Below are 7697 nucleotides of genomic sequence, written 5' to 3' on the forward strand. Positions count from 1 at the left end.
AATAATTAACAGATCTCATCACATGATGAAAGTTTGTTAAATGATGACGCCTTTTCCCACAAGCAGTATAAAGAAAAGGGGTTTCTAAGGAGCCTCTGGGGACTGTGGGAGGCCAGGGAAGCCCTGTGAATCCTCCCCAGTCCTGCACAGCAGAGTCCGCAGGAAGAGCTGTGATGGGTTGCAGGGGATGTGATCGAGTGTCACTAGTCCTGCGGTCTGTAAGACATCTGACAGCCACTCTGTAAAACAACCTCAGTCAAGTGTAAGTACTCACACACTTACTACTCATCTTCAGAGATTAAGATTTGCCTCTACCTCATAGCTGTCCAAGGGGTAGAGAGCTTTTCCTGCCTCCCGCAGGCTGGTCTGCTGAGCCAGGTCCTCCCCAGCTTTGTTCCCCCCTCATTTTGGCTGGCCAAGGGCAGTGCAGTTTGAGTACACTGAAGTGATTTCTGGCCTGCAGGACAGAGTGCATCTCTCTGGCGGGTGCTGCAGCCAGTGAAGGACAGCAGCTCCCAAGGCTGCACAGCCTTTCCTTTCTCAGGTTTCCAAGGCTAGAGCAGGAGCAGTCGTAATGAACTGTAGAGACTGATGTCTGCACTAAATGGGGTTTTTTGTCTGCTCAGGGGGGTCTGCTCGTTTGTTTGTTTGCTGTAGCCACAGCAAGGTTTCTTTTGTGGAAGCTAATTTGTTAAGAAGATAGGAAGAATAAGAAATAAAAATGACTGCATCAAAAGATAATTGGGTGATTATCAGAAGATAATTCGGTAATTAAATTAAAGGCCTGCTTTCTTTTCTTCTTAGACCTCTCCAGTATGTCTGAAGGTGAGGAGGGGACTGAAGGTCAGCGCAAGGGTTGCTGGGCAGAATTTTCCTAGCTGCTAATAGAACTGATTGCTCCTCCATAGCTGAAGAGAGGGGCAAGGAGGTTGGTGCCTCAGAGTTTGTTAGAAGCCATAAAATGATTCACCTTCAGTCTTTTCTGCTACCTATTGGCTAGACACTGCAATAGGTGTTGTTGGTCTGAGCTTGCTGTAGGGCTCCAGGAAGGGTTCTGTGGCCTGCACTTAGTGGTACATGGAACACGTATGCCATGCAGCTGTAAGAGACAGGCACTTGCTGCATAAGCTGCAACTACGGGGACAGCATTTGATGACCTTGCTGTTCTCTTCTGGCTTCACGGCTTTTGTTTTTCTCTAGGAAGAGATACCAAGGAGACGTTCCTCACCCTCCCAGCCCATTAGTACAGGGTGAGACCTACACCAGGGAGGTAACTTCTTAGTTAGAACTACATTCTCCCCTCAGTCTTCGAAAGATTGCTTCCTTAAACCTGGGTACACAGACAGCAAAGAGAAATTCAACGTTTCTGCCTATTGCACTTCCATTCCTTCTAAGCTGTTTTTCAGTCCTTGTCAGCCAGGCTGTCCACACATAGCAGTGGAGCTGCAGAACTTACCACTTAACACTGGGGATGTGAAGAGCTTGCACGGGTTCCCAGGTAATCTGGAAAGGTTCATGGATGAGAAGTTTACTGGGAGTTAATAAATATATAGAAAGTATGACTTTGGGAATTGCTCAGCTGGGCAAACAAATAGCTGGGAGTTTTCAGGAGAGGTATCACTATCTGGTCATGCTGTTCTTTGTTTCTCTGGGCATGGGGTTTTGGCTGCTGTCAGAAACAGCATAAGGGACAGATGAATCCACAAGAGTCCATAACTACTGTAGCACACCTTACATCTCCTGGATGTTTTTCCAAAAGCTGTACCATACCGGCTCTGGATTGTTATCTTTATTTTGCAGCTGAGCTGAAACAGAAGTAGTTTTGCCAGGGTCATGCAAGTGATCAAGATCTACCCCTGATCTCTCTCCTTTAGGTGCACAGCTAATCATAGTCAATTCTTGAATGGGCTGTCAGGTTCCTGTATACGCAACTTGTATAAGCTACAGGTTCAACTGATTTGCTCTTTCGCCATTTCATCCACTGCTATTTCCTCTCAGGGACCCATCAGTGTAAGAGATTCTCTTTGAATTCCCTTTTGGCATTAATTGCAATACCTAGGGAGAAAAATGCAGCCACAACATTTTCCCCCTGTCCTTTCAGCAGTCAGCTACACTGTCATCTTCTGATTTGGCAGTATTTGAGTGAAGCGCTAATCAAATCAAAACCATTTGATACAGGCACTTGACATTTCGTGAGCATCCTCATTCTTTGATACAGGCTGTAATTGGGCACAGGGAGGGCAGGCTGGCACAATCACTGTATTTGCACTGAGTTGTCTGCACATTTGTAGGAAGTGGCATACTCTAGGAAACCAGAAGGCTTTTCAGGAAGAGTTAGTCCTTCTAGCCTGCTAAGAAAGCAGGCATCTGTATTACATTAAAGGCTGTGTTCAACCTGGGAGGCGGGGGCAATTGGAGAAGCCCAAACTCATGGAAGGTGGAAAGGCTATCACAGGGGAACTAAGCACTAAACTGCTGCGTGGCAAGTTCAAATCCAAAAGCATGTCTCCACACCAACCTTAGTTCAGCTGCAAAATTTCTTGCCAAAGAACACTGGCTGGAAGCTCACACAGGTCCCAAAAGAAACCTTGGGGGAGGAAAGCTGGCCAGTACAAGATCATCATCACCTCTCCTTCAGGGACTTAAGCCCAAGGCACTGAAAGTTGGGAGTATACCACAACATACCACTTCATGCTTACCTTTGTTTTATGTTTCCCAAAGCATCTGCTGTTGGCCACCGTCAGAGGCAGTGTTTGGGATTGAGCAGACCTTTGGTGATCTGCTTGTGGCTGTTCCTGTGACCCTGATCAAGGACACTCCTACTTCATTGCAGAAATACCCAAGTCTGCTCTTTCTTTCCCTATGCTGCAGGCAGAGTCCCTTGTATTTGAACAGGTTAGTCATCTATCTGGTGTCAGTTGAAGACCTCACCACTTACAGGTTCAGCCTGTGAAAGGGGAGGAGGGAAAGCAGAGGAATTCATCCTTTAACCATTCCCAGATTATAGCGTTCCTGCATTGTTCTGTGCAAAGGATTAGAAGAGGTCACATCTATGAAGTGATTGTGTCTACAGACAGAAAGACTGCAAAACAGAAGCCCCTTTGAGCACAGGAGTCAGACCTGGGTCCAGTTCCTCCTGGGAGTAAGATAGACTAGTCCTGCCCAATATACTTAATGATGGAATCTGGCCTCACAATCTACAGCAAACACTGGTCATTGTTCTGGATGATGCTAAACCACATGAGAATACACAACATGAATACGGTGTCTGTCAGGGGTTTTAAAGCATCTTGAATCATTTCACCCTAACCAAGTAGCCAAGAACATTCGGTTCAACTCTTCGTGTTGTGATCCCCAGAGTCACCTGCGCTGCCCTGCTCTTTAGGAGGCCTTTTGCCTGTTGGGAGTTAATCAGTTTCCAGTCCTGGAGTTGCACAGTAGCATACTTTAAAAAAAAAAAAATCACTGATGTGAGCAGTGATAGTAGGGAGATATAGAGATATATCTTACCTGAAATGTAGCCATCAGCCTGTTGCTGACTGTAGAGAGCCAAGGTAAATACTGTGTCTGCCCACCACTTCTGCCTGCTCTCTTTGTCTTGCTTCTTACTCACTTTGCTTATTTTCACACACAAGGCTGACAAAGTACTGTCACTTAGTGCAATATACATTTCTTCAGTTGCACTGGGAATAATCTTTCATTATTATAAGCTTTTTCAATTTTCTTAAGGCCTTTTACCACTTTGCCACTGTAGCATAATGTATTTTGTTGAGTGGTTTACACATTGAAGTGTGTGAAGTTGTGTTTATATGTCTCTGATGAGTTCTTTGCTGGCTAGTGGATCAGCATTGTGCCTTTTTTTTTTGTCATTGTAGCTCTCTGCTTTCACAGTGTAATTTTTCACCTAAAACTGAGGCTTCAAACCTGCTGACTTCTGCCACCTCACACCAGTTCAATCACCAGTTCAATTCTCAGCCCCAGATAGACAGTGTAGGGCCTGGCACCCTCCCTGCGGTGGGAGCTTCTCACTTCCATCCAGAGCAGCTGAGGACCCTCCAAACAGCAAGCTGCAACTGTTCCTCCGAGTTGCTGTCCTTTGGTTTTCTGGCTCCATGCCCTTAGTTTGTTACATATTTTTATCCGTATATTTTATATATAGTTTAAGAAATTTAGGCTCTGTCTACTGTTGCCTTTAAAATTGAAATAGTTCTTTCCTCCCCATACATCCTCCTCCCTCTTGCAGCTTAAGCTTTTCTTACTCTATGTAGCAAAGTGTGGGCATTGAGTGTGACTAAAACTGTGGGCAGAGTCACATCAGAGTACAGGGAAAACTCTACTCAGTTTTCTGGAAGTGTCATTAGTGATGGAGAGCTCGTACAGCACTTCAGGTGAGACAGAACATGGCACAGCCAGAGCCATCAGACACAAACCAGTCCTTACTATTGTGAAGGAAAGAAAGGGCAACATAACCCTCCCAGATACGCTGATACCAGACTGCAGTCACAGCACATCACTTGATCTACCATAAATGACTTTTGGGAGATGCTCAGGTTCAGCTGAGAACTATGTTTATGTAAGGCTTAGTGCCAGTTTTTTTATTAGAGACCCAGACCTTAGTCAGAACACTTCTATTAGTCAATAGAGTAAAAACTGAGTCTATTGGTACTAAGCTGGTTAAGAAGAAACACAACTTTTCCTATAAAGACGTTCAGGGAGAGTAGTGTCTTTTGTCCCTGCCCTGCATCAGAGGCACCTTGTTTTTCAAATTGGGCCCTTGGAAATACTGTGTACTTCACTGCCCTTTGGACTGGGGAAAAGGAAAAAGGAAAATAATATTTAGAAGGGCTGAAGAGTAAGTAGGTGGTAGGCAACCCCAGAAGAACCCAGGGCTTGTTGTTAGATGCACAATCATCACCACAAGTGGATTCACCTGCAGTCACCTTAGCTAAGAAGGGTGTTTGCAAGCCTCCTGCATGCACACACAGCTCCTAGTCCTTCCTCTTGCACCATCACCCTCTGACCTCCAGCCACAGGAAGGCATTGTTAGGCAGTACCACAGGTGAGCCGTTAGGACAACCTTTACGCCATTCCCTTTGGAGGTGTGCCAGCCGCACAGATGGCTTCTTTTTGGCTCTGCTTTCTGATGAGTTGTACACATTAAAGCCTGCCTCAGATCAAATCTGCCTTTGCATAGGCGGCTAGAACATAGCTGTGTGGCTAGTTGTGAAAGAGCATCACACTCCCTCATAAATATGAGGTTCAGTTCCTCTTGTTTTGGGATGTTTTACCCACCTGCTGAGGGTTTTGAAGGTTGCCAGGAGCAGAGGAAAATGCCAAACAGAAAAATGCATTACAACATCTAAAAAGGGTAAATTAAAAGCTGAATGGGCTGTTGAAAGCCTGATTCAAGCAACAGGAGTGGCTGATCATTAACTTTTCTGTAGTAGATGAGGCAGTGCCATAAAAGCATATTACTAAGATTAATTAATTTAGCACCATAACACCACATTTAAGTAGGTGGATTACCCCACTGAATAGGGAAAAAGAAGTAGATAAAAATACTCTGCAGAAGCTAATTGTAAGTACATCAGCTGCACGGAGAGCCCCACACCTATTTGTCCTCAATCATTGCACAAAGCTACAGTAGCAATACCCTCTCTAGCTTTGAGCAAGGCATTTTCCCTGCTATTAGTGATCAGCTAGGATTCATGGTCAAGACATCCCACGTGACAACTCATCCCTACAGTTGTTAGGTGTTTTACTACTTGTTCCTTAATTAAACACCTCTTTCTTTAGCACAATAGTGTAATATAGCAGCAGCGAGCAGAGACTAAAGTCTAACCATAAGAGGAGCTTACAACTGTTTCCTTACAAGAAGCATCCTACAGCGTTACAAACTAGCACAAGGCCAACACCAATGAAACCAGGAAGAAAAGGTTTAAGTCGCAGATGCTAAAACAGGGCAGAGGAAGCTGTAAAGAGCCCTTAGCTCAGTGCATGAGCAAACACACAGGTTAAACGAACACGGACCTAAACCACTAACCCCATGTAACCGCTGACTTGCTATGAGATGGAAGATTTCGTGCAAAGGAAGAAGGATTCTGACAGACCTTGGAAGCTATAGATCTCATTTTCTAGTTTATACTTCTTACACAACAGAAGAAAAATACCAGTTTAAGCCAGGTAAGTGTGACACAGTTTACCTCTTACTCCCTTCAGCTCCAAGTACTCCTCCCCTCCCTCAACAAGCTGCTGCTTCAGGTTTTATAGCCCTCCTGTCCCCCAGAAGCCTTTGCAGCCTCTTCTCCTCCTCTTCCTTCTCCCCTGGGCTTTATTTCAGTGGGTTTCAACCTACTAGGAGAGTACATTTATTTCAGATACAGTATGGGGTTTAATTCTTGTTTCTTTCCATCTTTTTTCTGCAGAAATTTTGTTCTGTTAAGCACAGTAATGTGTTCTTGATTTCATTGTGCAAGATACAATAGTTTACATGAAAAAAAATATTTTTAAGCTTATTTTTTAGTGGAAATCTATTCATAAGCTTTGACACGTTCTTCTGTAAGGACTTATCTACTACAGCCCTGTGTAAAATTTGGAGCTTGGATCTCAAAGAGGGTTTCAAACTTGAGGAAAAGAGGGTTTCAATCTTGAGGAAAAAAGGTAAGAGAATTCTGCTGACCAGAAAAGAGAGAGATAGTGGTGTTTAATGCTTTTCTGTGTTCTGCTGCTTCTCCTTTGGCCTCCAGCTGAAGTTTTCCTCAAATTGTTCAAGTGTAACCCTTTATTCTTGGTTCCATTCGGCAGCAAAGTGTGAGGAAAAAGTGTATTTTGGTGTTATTGTCCTTTGCTCAATAAAAGGAAAACAATCCTTCATGGTTGTTCTGTGACCTCCTGTACAGGTGACAGGTTCACCACTTCCTTGGCAGAGCACTTACTTTGATGGTCTATTTACTCGTATCGTACACACTGCATTTGTTAACAGCCTATGGTTTGGTAGGGAATATATGCACGTGAAGAAAATATTAGGGACATTCACATGTTTTAGATGTGTTCATCTGAGACTCTCTGGAGCTGCAGATTTTCTTCAGCATGATGAAGCTCTCAGGGGTGCTCTGTCAGTCTGGTACAAGGAGGTGAATGCCCCTCATGCTGTGTAATTTTACCTGCTGCAGGGAAGATGCCTCCTGCCTTGAAAGTGATTGCCGGCTCCTTTCTTGCCACAAGGAAGTGGGGCTTGCTGGTGGGCTGCCTGCTGTCGGACACAAGACAGTCCCAGGTGGCAGCTGGGAGTGAACCGCTCATGAACCTCGGAGCGAGAGCGCTGGGGAGGGCAGTCTCCGCACGAGGATGGGGGCAGTTGAGCCAAGCCCCGTGCCCTCCTCCCGGGGTCCTTGCAGAGGGCTGGTGCAGGGCCGTGGGTCTGCCTGCCAGCGTGGTACCTAAGACGCTTCCCACAAGGCAGTTTCTGCCTCCTACCAGCAGATGCAGGCTGGCAAGCCAGAATCCAGTATAATTGGTTACTATAATGGCGGATCTTTTTTGCCTTCCAGGCCCTCCATGAGGCCTAGAGACTTTAAAATGAAACAAGAAGCCTTTTAAATGAGAGCGGAGACACTCATAATCCCACGTAGCCATAGGACATTAAGCCTGCAGTATTGATGTCTCAGTTTGGCTCTTGGAACTGGTCAGAAAGTCTT

This window comes from Larus michahellis, chromosome 6, assembly GCF_964199755.1.
Source record: "Larus michahellis chromosome 6, bLarMic1.1, whole genome shotgun sequence".
Taxonomy (NCBI): domain Eukaryota; kingdom Metazoa; phylum Chordata; class Aves; order Charadriiformes; family Laridae; genus Larus; species Larus michahellis.